The following is a 13,212-nucleotide window of genomic DNA, read 5'->3' as shown; positions in this document are numbered from 1 at the left end:
ACCACTACCCCCACTTCATTACCACTACCTCCACTTCATTACCACTACCCCACTTCATTACCACTACCCCCACTTCATACCACTACCCACACTTCATGACCACTACCCCCACTTCATGACCACTACCCCCACTTCATTACCACTACCCCACTTCATTACCACTACCCCCACTTCATGACCACTACCCCCACTTCATTACCACTACCCCACTTCATGACCACTACCCCCACTTCATTACCACTACCCCCACTTCATTACCACTACCCCACTTCATTACCACTACCCCCACTTCATGACCACTACCCCCACTTCATGACCACTACCCCCCCCACTTCATGACCACTACCCCCACTTCATGACCACTACCCCCACTTCATGACCACTACCCCCACTTCATGACCACTACCCCCACTTCATTACCACTACCCCCACTTCATGACCACTACCCCCACTTCATGACCACTACCCCCACTTCATTACCACTACCCCACTTCATTACCACTACCCCACTTCATGACCACTACCCCCACTTCATTACCACTACCCCCACTTCATTACCACTACCCCACTTCGTGACCACTACCCCCACTTCATGACCACTACCCCCACTTCATGACCACTACCCCCACTTCATGACCACTACCCCCACTTCATTACCACTACCCCACTTCATGACCACTACCCCCACTTCATTACCACTACCCCCACTTCATGACCACTACCCCCACTTCATTACCACTACCTCCACTTCATGACCACTACCCCCACTTCATTACCACTACCCCCACTTCATTACCACTACCCACACTTCATTACCACTACCCCCACTTCATGACCACTACCCCCACTTCATGACCACTACCCCCACTTCATGACCACTACCCCACTTCATGACCACTACCCCCACTTCATTACCACTACCCCCACTTCATGACCACTACCCCCACTTCATTACCACTACCCCCACTTCATTACCACTACCCCCACTTCATGACCACTACCCCCACTTCATTACCACTACCCCCACTTCATGACCACTACCCCCACTTCATTACCACTACCCCCACTTCATGAGAGAAACTGTGCCTGGATGTTTTATTTTTTTAACCAGGCAAGTCAGTTAAGAACAAATTCTTATTTTACAATGACCGCCTACCCCAGCCAAACCCTAACCCGGACGACGCTGGGCCAATTGTGCGCCAGCCACCCTATGGGTCTCCCAATCACGGGCGGTTGTGATTCAGCCCAGGATCTAACCAGGGTCGGTAGTGACACCTCTAGCACTGAGATGCAGTGCTTTAGGCCGCTGCTCCACTCGGGAACCCTTGGCCGTCTCCCTATTCAAGTCTCCCTTCAGGGACTGGTTACCTGCCTGTCAAGGACAGATGTCAGGCAGATCCACCCGCAGTGCCCACCTTCTCTTTATGCCACAGGCCAGGACTGAGAGATCACCCGTATCCTACCTAACTAATCAACAAAACTCTTTGAGTCTCCCAAATGTACATATTGTCATGAATTGTACTTGTGATTTCAATGTAAATAGTTTATTGTGTGTGTAGTGTAATATCATGTATTTCAGTGACCTTGACTGACATGTGGATATCAGAACGTGAACCTTTTACTACATGGTGACGTAGATAGACTGTTACTGCCATTAGGATTTTCCTGTTAACATGTGGACATGTCTTAGCTGAGATTCTGTGTGTTATGGTTGTTTCTGTTATGGCATGTGGTCAATGGCAGTTTGATAAGACATGAGACTACTGCTACTAGCTGTGTTGGTCTCCATGTTCACTGACTGACTGACTGACCGTCTGACTGACTGACTGACCGTCTGACTGACTGACTGACCGTCTGACTGACTGACTGACTGGCTGACCGTCTGACTGACTGACTGACTGGCTGACCGTCTGACTGGCTGACTGACTGACCGTCTGACTGACTGACTGGCTACACATCTCTGGTCAATATTGACCCTCTTAGCTGGCGGGAGAAACTTTGACGTTGTTGATTTGACCTTTTACCTTACCTTGATTATTAACACAGTTCACACAAAGGGGCCTCATTGTCATTGAAACCTGACCTCTGACCTCACTGACCTCCTTACCTTTTGGTTATCATGTGAAGCTTATTGAAGTGGCTTTACATGGACTGTAATAAAATATTTGAGGGCTATATCCAACCATAACACCTTCCCTGGATTGGTGTAGATGTAACCGGTGTGAAATGGCTAGCTAGTTAGCGGGGTGCGCGCTAATAGCTGTTCAATCGATGACATCACTTGCTCTGAGACCTTGAAGTAGTTGTTCCCCTTGCTCTGTAAGGGCCTCGGCTTTTGTGGAGCGATGAGTAACGATGCTTCGTGGGAGGCAGTTGTTGATGTGTGCAGAGGGTCCCTGGTTTGAGCCCAGGTAGGGGCGAAGAGAGGGACGGAAGCAAAACTGAGGAACAATGTTTGATCCTGTGTGATACTGGCTCTGGATCAGGTTCCTGCTGCTGGTGGTGTGTTTACCTGGGCCTAGCCCGGGACCTCCTGGGCTGCTGGGTGCCATGCATATCCGTAGGCCTGGGGCCTGAGCGGCGGGTACTCCTCCAACCCCCTGATCTCGCCCTAGCCGAGGGGAGGAAGGAAAATAATACGCCCAGACTGGCTATGTGTCTACGTGTATGGGACTTTCTCCGGATCTCTGCACAATCAGATCCTTCTCCTCAGGGAGGTTTATTTTTCTGCCCAACAACTAGCTTTCAAATCCCCCACCGTTGCGGCCCTGCCACCCGGCCTCCCATCCTGCCACCCAGCCTCCCGTCCTGCCACCCGGCCTCCCGTCCTGCCACCCGGCCTCCCGTCCTGCCACCCGGCCTCCCGTCCTACCACCCGGCCTCCCGTCCTGCCACCCGGCCTCCCGTCCTACCACCCGGCCTCCCGTCCTGCCACCCGGCCTCCCGTCCTGCCACCCGGCCTCCCGTCCTGCCAACCGGCCTCCCGTCCTGCAGGACCCGGCCTCCCGTCCTGCCACCCGGCCTCCCGTCCTGCCACCCGGCCTCCCGTCCTGCCACCCGGCCTCCCGTCCTGCCACCCGGCCTCCCCCGTCCTACCACCCGGCCTCCCGTCCTGCCACCCGGCCTCCCGTCCTACCACCCGGCCTCCCGTCCTGCCACCCGGCCTCCCGTCCTGCCACCCGGCCTCCCGTCCTACCACCCGGCCTCCCGTCCTGCAGGACCCGGCCTCCCGTCCTGCCACCCGGCCTCCCGTCCTGCAGGACCCGGCCTCCCGTCCTGCCACCCCGCCTCCCGTCCTGCCACCCGGCCTCCCGTCCTGCCACCCGGCCTCCCGTCCTGCCACTCTCGCCCATGCCCCCGTCTTCTAACTGTAGCCCTTAAACATTGAACTTAATAAACACTGCCTGTCGTTGTGTTGTTGTGACCCAACACTTTCCCATCTTTACTATATAGTAGTTGGGTTTGTGTGCTCTCCTGTAGGTGTTCCAGGACCTGGGAGTGATGGTGCTGGCTGGGGCGTCAGAGGGCTACAACGTCTGTCTGTTTGCCTACGGGCAGACTGGCACTGGCAAGACCTACACCATGATGGGCACACTGGTGAGGAGGGGATTATAACTATCATATGGTAACACTTGACTTAATGCAGGCATAATGCATTATGATGCAGTTATAATGTGTTGTAAGGAAAGTGTTACCTATCATATCATCTGGAACATGGCTGTTGGCATTCTCCGCTCTGCTATATGTGTTGAAAGAAGACACAGTGTCAATGGAGTTAATGACTCTTCTCTTTCCCTCCCTCCCTCACTTCCTCCTCCTCCTCTCAGGACTCCATGGGCCTGACCCCCAGGATTTGTCAGGTAAGGAAGTGGTCCTATAATTCAGTCTACAGGGTCCTGGTGAGGTAGTGTTCTGGTTAATGACCAGTTCTACCTGTCTGGTCTTTACAGGGCCTGTTCAAATCTGATGACACATTCCCCGAAGGACACAACTCAAGCAGGGTTGAGATCAGGTAAGAGGGGTCTGTGTGTCTGAGGTAAGAGGGAACATTGTATTTGAGGTAAGGGGGAACATTGTGTTTGAGGTAAGGGGGAACATTGTGTTTGAGGTAAGAGGGAGCATTGTGTTTGAGGTAAGGGGGAAGAGGGAACATTGTGTTTGAGGTAAGGGGGAACATTGTGTTTGAGGTAAGGGGGAACATTGTGTTTGAAGTAAGGGGGAACATTGTGTTTGAGGTAAGGGGGAACATTGTGTTTGAGGTAAGAGGGAACATTGTGTTTGAGGTAAGGGGGAACATTGTGTTTGAGGTAAGGGGGAACATTGTGTTTGAGGTAAGAGGAACATTGTGTTTGAGGTAAGAGGAACATTGTGTTTGAGGTAAGAGGAACATTGTGTATGAGGTAAGGGGGAACATTGCGTTTGAGGTAAGAGGAACATTGTGTTTGAGGGAAGGGGGGAATATTGTGTTTGAGGTAAGAGGGAACATTGTGTTTGAGGTAAGAGGAACATTGTGTTTGAGGTAAGAGGAACATTGTGTTTGAGGTAAGGGGGAACATTGTGTTTGACGTAAGAGGAACATTGTGTTTGAGGTAAGAGGAACATTGTGTTTGAGGTAAGAGGAACATTGTGTTGAGTGATGGTCTGACTCCGACTATCAGTGAGTGTATTATTTACTATTCTTCACCCACAGTTTCCTGGAGATCTACAATGAGCGTGTTCGTGACCTGCTGCGAGGCAGAGAGCAGCAGAAGAAACCCTCCCTACGGGTTAGGGAGCATCCTGAGAAAGGACCCTATGTACAAGGTGAAGTACAGAACAAGTGTCTACTAACAAGTGTGCACTACACTTGCTAGCTGACAGCTGACAGATTTGAACTCTGTGTTTGTCTTCAGTTGTACAATTTGATTACCTATACATTTCTTGCTAATATAATCGTGTTAATCTCACTCTTAACAAGCAGATAGTTGTTATTCTGCATGACTTCTCTCTCTCTCTCTCTCGCCCTCATCTCTCTCTCTTCCCCTTCTCCCTCTATTCCTTCAAGCCCAACATCCACTCATTGTCCGTGTCAGGAGATATCCCAGAGTATCACAGGAAGTGATGTCACTTCCTGATGGTATTAAGGAGCACATTGCTCTACTCTACACACTGAACACATTGTAATGTTTGGTTCTCCAGAGTCCCTTTGTCTCTCTCTCTCGTTCCCAAACCCTAACCACCGTTAAGTCTCTTGGTCTAAGAAGCATTCTAAAACATTTTCATCATCACTGATTTCTAAATTTACTGCAGAAAAAGAATGATGTCATAATTTGGAAATTAGAAGTTGAGGGTTACTGTGGCTGTGAAACAAAACGTATGCAGCTCTGTGCTGGGAGTTTTTTCTACTGACAAACCGGAATCCTGAGGCAACAGAACTTAGTTGCTCATCACTTCCTAATCCCACACCACTGCCATCTCAACCAGGGTTGTTTAATGAAAGATTTGTTGGTCTGTCCTCTCCTCAGACCTGTCCCAGCATGTGGTGTCTGACTACAAGCAGGCGGTGGACCTATTGGAGGAGGGCATTGCCAACCGCATCACCGCGGCAACACACATCCACGACGCTAGCAGCAGATCCCATGCCATCTTCACCATCCAGTACACCCAGGTGAGGTCACAACCCGGTGTCAATCCAGTCCCAGCACTTAGATTCACTCACCCAGGTCACGACCCTGTTAATTCACCAATCACAGTAGTTCTTACTGCAATTAAAGCATTGAAAAAGTATGTTTTTTTTGTCCCATACAGTCTATTCTGGAGGACAACCTTCCCTCAGAGATTGTAAGCAAGATCAACCTGGTAGACCTGGCTGGCAGGTGAGTTTGTTAAAGAGGTTGCCATGCTTATTCAGAATCAGAATCATCTTTATTCGCCAAGTACGTACTCAGAATATTACTTGGTGATTTGGTGCTGCTAGTGATAGACAACATTTAGAGACGGATATCAGCCTAGTCATTCCAGAAGGTCTTTGTATGCATGACCAAGCTGCCCCCTAGTGGAGCTCTTCTGCCACGACTGTGTGTTCACTGAGCCGGCACTTTCATTTTATCACAACACAGCTTTTCAGTAGATACCATTTCCATCACAGGAGGTTGGTGGCACCTTAATTGGGGAGGACGGGCTTGTGGTAATGAGTGGAGTGGAATTAGTGGAATGGTATCAACATCAGACTCATGGTTTCCTTGTGTTTGATGCCATTCCATTTGCTCCATTCCAGCCATATTATGAGCCGTCCTCCCCTTTGCAGCCTCCACTGATTTCCAGTGTTGCGTTTCTCTGTAGACGATGTAATCTCCAGTGTGTGTTGTGTTTTATTGCTCTGAAAGTGAGAGAGCAGACCCCCACTACTGCAGAGACAGACTCACTGAGGGATCCAACATCAACAAGTCCCTGGTGACACTGGGTATCGTCATCTCTGCTCTGGGTAAATAAAGGGGACTTTTAATTTGAAGTACTGACTTTTATTCTCAAATCCCTTCAAATCCCATCTCTGTTGTTCCATCTCTTTGTCAGAATTTAGCTTATCGTACAAAACAACATACTGAACATAAATGAACATATTTAATTCATACCGGGTGAAATGAACATCTTTAATTCATACAAGGTGACATGAACATCTTTAATTAATACAGGGTGATGTGAACATATTTCATTCATACCGGGTGACATGAACATCTTTAATTAATACAGGGTGATATGAACATATTTCATTCATACCGGGTGACATGAACATCTTTAATTCATACCGGGTGACATGAACATCTTTAATTCATACAGGGTGATATGAACATATTTCATTCATACAGGGTGACATGAACATCTTTAATTAATACAGGGTGATATGAACATCTTTATTGCCTGCATCCGTAATGGGTCAGCGGTCAAACGACCTCCACTCATCACTGTAAAACGCCCCCTGAAACACTTCAGCGAGCAGGCCTTTCTAACCGACCTGGCCGGGGTATCCTGGAAGGATATTGATCTCATCCCGTCAGTAGAGGATGCCTGGATATTTTTTTTTAAATGCCTTCCTAACCATCTTAAATAAACAGGCCCCATTCAAGAAATTTTGAACCAGGAACAGATATAGCCCTTGGTTCTCCCCAGACCTGACTGCCCTTAACCAACACAAAAACATCCTATGGCGTTCTGCATTAGCATCGAACAGCCCCCGTGATATGCAGCTGTTCAGGGAAGCTAGAAACCATTATACACAGGCAGTTAGAAAAGCCAAGGCTAGCTTTTTCAAGCAGAAATTTGCTTCCTGCAACACTAACTCAAAAAAGTTCTGGGACACTGTAAAGTCCATGGAGAATAAGAACACCTCCTCCCAGCTGCCCACTGCACTGAAGATAGGAAACACTGTCACCACTGATAAATCCACCATAATTGAGAATTTCAATAAGCATTTTTCTACGGCTGGCCATGCTTTCCACCTGGCTACTCCTACCCCGGTCAACTGCACTGCACCCCCAACAGCAACTCGCCCAAGCCTTCCCCATTTCTCCTTCTCCCAAATCTGTTCAGCTGATGTTCTGAAAGAGCTGCAAAATCTGGACCCCTACAAATCAGCCGGGCTAGACAATCTGGACCCTTTCTTTCTAAAATTATCTGCCGAAATTGTTGCCACCCCTATTACTAGCCTGTTCAACCTCTCTTTCGTGTCATCTGAGATTCCCAAAGATTGGAAAGCAGCTGCGGTCATCCCCCTCTTCAAAGGGGGGGACACTCTTGACCCAAACTGCTACAGACCTATATCTATCCTACCATGCCTTTCTAAGGTCTTCCGAAAGCCAAGTCAACAAACAGATTACCGACCATTTCGAATCTCACCATACCTTCTCTGCTATGCAATCTGGTTTCAGAGCTGGTCATGGGTGCACCTCAGCCACGCTCAAGGTCCTAAACGATATCTTAACCGCCATCGATAAGAAACATTACTGTGCAGCCGTATTCATTGATCTGGCCAAGGCTTTCGACTCTGTCAATCACCACATCCTCATCGGCAGAATCGACAGCCTTGGTTTCTCAAATGATTGCCTCGCCTGGTTCACGAACTACTTCTCTGATAGAGTTCAGTGTGTCAAATCGGAGGGTCTGCTGTCCGGACCTCTGGCAGTCTCTATGGGGGTGCCACAGGGTTCAATTCTTGGAACGACTCTCTTCTCTGTATACATCAATGAGGTCGCTCTTGCTGCTGGTGAGTCTCTGATCCACCTCTACGCAGACGACACCATTCTGTATACTTCTGGCCCTTCTTTGGACACTGTGTTAACAACCCTCCAGGCAAGCTTCAATGCCATACAACTCTCCTTCCGTGGCCTCCAATTGCTCTTAAATACAAGTAAAACTAAATGCATGCTCTTCAACCGATCGCTACCTGCACCTATCCGCCTGTCCAACATCACTACTCTGGATGGCTCTGACTTAGAATACGTGGACAACTACAAATACTTAGGTGTCTGGTTAGACTGGAAACTCTCCTTCCAGACCCATATCAAACATCTCCAATCCAAAGTTAAATCTAGAATTGGCTTCCTATTTCGCAACAAAGCATCCTTCACTCATGCTGCCAAACATACCCTTGTAAAACTGACCATCCTACCAATCCTCGACTTTGGCGATGTCATTTACAAAATAGCCTAAATTACCCTACTCAACAAATTGGATGCAGTCTATCACAGTGCAATCCGTTTTGTCACCAAGCCCCATATACTACCCACCATTGCGACCTGTACGCTCTCGTTGGCTGGCCCTCGCTTCATACTCGTCGCCAAACCCACTGGCTCCATGTCATCTACAAGACCCTGCTAGGTAAAGTCCCCCCTTATCTCAGCTCGCTGGTCACCATAGCATCTCCCACCTGTAGCACACGCTCCAGCAGGTATATCTCTCTAGTCACCCCCAAAACCAATTCTTTCTTTGGCCGCCTCTCCTTCCAGTTCTCTGCTGTCAATGACTGGAACGAACTACAAAAATCTCTGAAACTGGAAACACTTATCTCCCTCACTAGCTTTAAGCACCAACTGTCAGAGCAGCTCACAGATTACTGCACCTGTACATAGCCCACCTATAATTTAGCCCAAACAACTACCTCTTTCCCAACTGTAATTTATTTATTTATTTATTTTGCTCCTTTGCACCCCATTATTTTTATTTCTACTTTGCACATTCTTCCATTGCAAAACTACCATTCCAGTGTTTTACTTGCTATATTGTATTTACTTTGCCACCATGGCCTTTTTTGCCTTTACCTCCCTTCTCACCTCATTTGCTCACATTGTATATAGACTTGTTTATACTGTATTATTGACTGTATGTTTGTTTTACTCCATGTGTAACTCTGTGTCGTTGTATCTGTCGAACTGCTTTGCTTTATCTTGGCCAGGTCACAATTGTAAATGAGAACTTGTCAAAATTCATAGAGGGTGACATGAACATATTTCATTAATACAGGGTGATATGAACATCTTTAATTAATACAGGGTGATATGATTATCTATAATTAATACAGGGTGATATGAACATCTTTATTTCAGACAGGGTGATATGAACATCTTTATTTCAGACAGGGTGAACATATTGATATGATATGAACATATTTCATTCATACAGGGTGATATTTGTAGATCATGTTCTCTAGAAGTATGCCTCACGTAACTGACCCAGTGCCCTACAGTCTACACTGTGAGATGAGCCAAGCGAGACTACCCTACTTTTAACACAATCCGTTACACTGTCCCTGTATCTCTCCCTAACTCTGTCTCAATATTGTTCCTGTCTCTTGACCTTCCCTCTCTCTACCTGTCCCTTTCTCTTTCCCTGTCTTTGTCTCTGTTCCTGTCTCTATAACCCAACCCTCCCCTTGTCTCTGTTCCTGTCTCTATAACCCAACCCTCCCCTTGTCTCTGTTCCTGTCTCTATAACCCAACCCTCCCCTTGTCTCTGTCCGTTCCTCTCTAGCCCAGAACTCTCAGATGTCCAGTAGTTGTCAGAGCATCAACAGTGTGGCCAGTGAGGGCGGGGCAGCAGTGTGGCCAGTCACACCAGCTGTCTGTCTGGTGGTGGTGGTGGAGGAGGGAGAAGACACTGCTTCATCCCCTACAGGGACTCAGTCCTCACCTGGCTCCTCAAAGACAGCCTGGGAGGAAACGCTAAGACCATCATGATCGCCAGTGAGTTGTAGTCTGTTCCTACAACCGCCGTGTGGAACACTGCCACCGAGTCTGGCAAGCGAGACTATCCAGTCACAAACATTGGCTAAACACATTTGAGTAAACTAGTGGGACTAGAGGGAAGTACTTGATCAAATCAAAGTTTATTTGTCACGTGCGCCGAATACAACAGGTGTTCACCTTACAGTGAAATGATTATTTGATGTAATAGTGCCAATGTTTGTTGGACTTTGGAATTATAAGATGGACATTGTCTTTTTTTCCAGACCAATAGTAGTTGTTGATATAGTCACAGAGGTTGTCATGGCTGTAGTGTTATTGTTACAGTATTGAGTCACAGAGGTTGTCATGGCTGTAGTGTTATTGTTACAGTATTGAGTCACAGAGGTTGTCATGGCTGTAGTGTTATTGTTACAGTATTGAGTCACAGAGGTCATGGCTGTAGTGTTATTGTTACAGTATTGAGTCACAGAGGTTGTCATGGCCATAGTGTTATTGTTACAGTATTGAGTCACAGAGGTTGTCATGGTGAGTCACAGAGGTTGTCATGGCCGTAGTGTTATTGTTACAGTATTGAGTCACAGAGGTTGTCATGGCCGTAGTGTTATTGTTACAGTATTGAGTCACAGAGGTTGTCATGGCCGTAGTGTTATTGTTACAGTATTGAGTCACAGAGGTTGTCATGGCCATAGTGTTATTGTTACAGTATTGAGTCAGAGGTTGTCATGGCTGTAGTGTTATTGTTAGAGTGGTAAATGTGATTCCCTGTCTGTTGCAGCTGTGTCACCATCCAGTAGCAGCTACAATGAGACTCTCAGCACCCTGCGCTACGCTGCTCACGCTAGGAACATCGTCAACAAGCCCAGGGTCAATGAGGTAAGGCTTCTGGAGATGTTGTTCTGTATTTGTGGGGCCATTGTGTTACGAATCCCTTTTGGCCCGACAGTCTAGGGGGATGGTAATGAGACCCGTAACATAACTCATGCAAATTATTATGGTGACAAAGTAAAAGTGTGCACGAAATAACCACGACAACAGAAATCTACCGTCAAACTCTAGGTTTATTTATAAACACACGGTAATGGGGGGAGCAGGAAAAGGAGCTGGACCCAAGGAAAGAAACAATAAGTATTCAAAAACACCCCTAAGCTAGACTAGCCTACTTTAACAACAGCTAACTAACTAACCAAAAATACAGTGGGTGGTCCGCCCAGTTCTAACTAGTGTATTTAACAAAGTTCACCTACGGGTAGTGTATGCCCATGGGCGACTTGTCTTGGTTTCCCCCTTTTCCCACCAGCAACAAACAAACAACATAACCAAAAACAATACTCACAGGTGATGACAAAGTGCTATGAGGTGCTTAAACAAAAGAGAGGTTAAGACACAAAGCGAGAGTGAAACACAGAGACCTCTAGACATGGCATTTACAGAGAGATTCAGCAATAGAGATTGAGCTAGAGATTGCTCTAGAACAAACAAATGATGGGGTTTTTAAACCATGGTGAAGGAACTGTGATAGGATAGGAAGTAGGAGGAGGTGTGTCTTCTGATTGATGATTGATTGTTGACTGATTGGGGAGTGATGGTTTTCACCTGTGAGGGGAGAAGGAGAGAAAAGTAACACACACACAGGATACACACACACACAGGATAACTGCATCCGTAACACATTGCCTTGTCATGTCATCCACTGCCTTTTATTACTGTGAGGTCTGAATTTGTTCAGTTGGGGACACCGTAGAGAAACGTTTTCAGATGAAAAGGGATGTCTTTCTACAGGATGCGAGTGTGAGGCTGATCCGAGAGCTACGTGAGGAGATAGACAGGCTGAAGAGAACGCTTCTCAGCTTCCAGATGGTACTTATCGTCCTGGATTATTATTAGGAATCATCTGAGATCACCTGGTTTTGATGTCAGATTATTAGTGCTCACTGCCTTCATGTTATTTGTCTTTGCTAAATTGACCAAAATGTATTATTTCTCCTTTAATTCCATCGTAGCAACGGAATCCTGGCCCTTTTCTGAGTGATCAGAGAGATGGGAGTCTGTCTGACATCGTGTTACAGAACCAACAAAAGGTAGAGTAACGATATATTAGATATCTACTTGACGCTGCTCCAGAATTGTATTCTCCACTTTGACTTATTTTATCCTTTCCTGACATCACTACTCTCTACTATACCTGAACCTACTGTCTCCAGCTGAAAGGACTTTACATGTATTTTCTATTCATTCAAACCAATCAATCAATCCTCTTCCATCCTCCAGGTGGATGAGCTGACGAAGGACTGGTCAGAGAGCTGGCGGGACAAGAAGGAGCTGTTGGAACAGTACAGTGTGGATATCAACAGAGACCGGGGTGGGTTCCTCATCCACTCCCTGTTACCACATCTCATTACCCTGGACCGGGACGTACTCAGCACCGGGGTCACCTTCTATCACCTCAGGGTATATACAATACACACTTTAGGATATTAACACATACTTCCTCATCCACTTCCTGTTACCTTCTATCACCTCAGGGTATGAGCACACACACATGAATACACAGACCATAATCATACACACACACACACGGAACCGCGGAACCATTGACATTCTTCTATACTACCTCTGTACATTCTGTTCTTGACTTTCTCTGACTAAAATGTCTCTCTTTTGGTCTATTACATTCTGTTCTTCCTTCTCTCTGTTCTGCTCGCTGTACCAGATGCATCTCACTCCATCCTCTCATGTTTCTCCCTTGTTCCTGGTGTTTTCACTTCTCTAATGGCTGAATGTGATTGGATAAGAGGCCGTTGTGAGGCGCTCAGGGGACGTAGCTACGACTGTCCTGATTCTCACAGCGGCTAGAATGTCTTTAGTGGCGATTATACCACTGTATTTAAAGAGTGGAAACCACCTGGGAATCCATAGTGTTCCTGTAGTTACATAATATAGCCATTTTTCCCACAAGATAGCATTTGATAAACAAATACTTGTTTTGCTGACAGGT

General features: G+C 47.0%; 1 long non-coding RNA gene across 1 annotated transcript; it reads left to right on the top strand.

Moving 5' to 3' along the window:
• The first annotated feature begins 11,733 nt into the window (after window positions 1-11,733).
• Window positions 11,734-12,659, top strand: LOC115138834 (uncharacterized). Its single transcript, XR_010465220.1, has 3 exons — window positions 11,734-12,074; window positions 12,218-12,295; window positions 12,486-12,659. It is a non-coding gene; the product is annotated as an uncharacterized LOC115138834 (long non-coding RNA).
• The last annotated feature ends 553 nt before the right edge of the window (window positions 12,660-13,212 follow it).

Source organism: Oncorhynchus nerka, linkage group LG12 (assembly GCF_034236695.1).
Source record: "Oncorhynchus nerka isolate Pitt River linkage group LG12, Oner_Uvic_2.0, whole genome shotgun sequence".
Taxonomy (NCBI): domain Eukaryota; kingdom Metazoa; phylum Chordata; class Actinopteri; order Salmoniformes; family Salmonidae; genus Oncorhynchus; species Oncorhynchus nerka.
Note: the sequence above shows the minus strand (reverse complement) of the source record. Positions and strands in the feature narration are given on the sequence as shown.